This window comes from Ceratina calcarata, unplaced genomic scaffold (assembly GCF_001652005.2).
Source record: "Ceratina calcarata isolate Rehan_Ccalc_2016 unplaced genomic scaffold, ASM165200v1 scaffold675, whole genome shotgun sequence".
In the NCBI taxonomy this organism is placed as follows: Eukaryota; Metazoa; Arthropoda; class Insecta; order Hymenoptera; family Apidae; genus Ceratina; species Ceratina calcarata.
Genome location: NW_017178009.1, coordinates 28,688 through 30,417, shown reverse-complemented (window position 1 = coordinate 30,417; position 1,730 = coordinate 28,688).

The window sequence follows — 1,730 nt, the reverse complement described above, 5'->3', positions numbered from 1 at the left end:
CACTTAATTAACTTGTGTCATATACAACGACACGTCCTTGTTAATTAAAAATAAAAAAGATATAAAATGTATGATATTTCTCGTTTTCCCAAGTGTTTCTGATTAATTTCAAATTATCGCTTGTCGTCGAAAGCTCATTGCCAGATTTAGTATAATCTGACCGCCGAATCCATGATTTCTTGGCAGCTTGATCATCTGGCTGTTCTCCATCATGGCGTTCAGTTCGACGCAAGACGTACACACAGACATACGTACACACAGTAACCACGTTGTCACAGTGGAAGTATTTATACATACAGCGCCCGTCGTATTTTCGATTTATCACACGGTCCGTACGCTACGTCACCGTTTTAAATATTGCCCAGATAATAAGAGCTCCAGCCTGCGAGAACGTGAAATATAGCGTAGGGGGCCGCTACGTGACGCGATGCGAGGGCTGGGAAACAGAATGGTGGAACAGGTTGCTACATTCGGTGAATGGTAACATAACTTAGCCGGGGGAAGAACAAATGGCTGCGTTTAACGGATAATGGAGGAGATGAGTGTGCCCATTCTGACGTTCAAGGGTGATTTGCTGGTATACTTTTTGCCGTGTGACTTGCAGCCAGTTTCATTCACGGAAAACTGTTCCCTCCTTTGACAATTGGATGTCCCTAAATAAAAACTGACTTCTCATTTGGAAATTGTATACGTAAAAGTTTCAAAAGTAATATTGCACACTTATAGTTCGGAAAGAGTGTGATGAGGACATTTCAATATTATAGTTGTCTTTTAGATATTAATTAGGGATAAACATTCATATTTTGCTGCCGAGAAGAAATGAAGGTGTCGAAGGGCATTACTCGCCGGGTGTTCATTAAACGCAGATGAGGCGGGAGGCGATCCCCTCGAAACTCTCTCGTTATTTTAGTCGAAACGCATCCGGACGTAAATTGCACCGACGGCCGAGACAAAATTCTCGTTGCGCCCCCGTCCCGTTAAAAGCGACACTTAGGCTGATGACGCATCTCCCTCGTCGCGACAAGCTTAAATGCTTGCAGCTGGGAAATCTCATTTTCCGCGGCTCGTCAAATTGATCCTTTCAGAGAGGGGACACGGATAAAACGAAGAACCGATAGATAGCGCGTCCATTACGGTGAATTTATGAAATTACGCTCGGTGTCTCGTTACTTCTCGTCGCTGTTGAAGAGTTGAACGGCGTAACCAAGCCGGTATAAATTTCTTTTTTAAGTCGTGATACGTTGGAATCTGAATTTCCTTAAAGCATTAACTGCGACTGTTAGAGGCTCTCGATTCAATTTAGTCAACCTTCCAATTTTATTTTATTAATTTAGTCAAAAATAATCAGATGGAAAAAATAGTTTGTTTTTAAAATGAGGAGACATCGGAATTTGAGTTTCGTTAGTTCGAGCAATCGAGGTATTTATTTAATCAGAAATAATCGATTGATGAAAACAATTTGTTTTCGAAGTGCTGACATGTTGGAATTTGAGTTACGTTAGAGCGCTAGATTGAACTGATTGAAGTTTTTAATTTAATTTAATCATTTTGAGCTTATGAATTTAATCAGAAATAATCGATTGGAAAAAATAATTTCTTTTTAAAGTAGTGATCATTGAAATTTGAGTTTCTTTAAAGCATTAAGTTCAAGTGATTCAGTTTTAATTTAATTTATTCTACCTGCCAATTTGATTTAATTCATTTAATCAGAAATAATCGAGTAGAGAAAA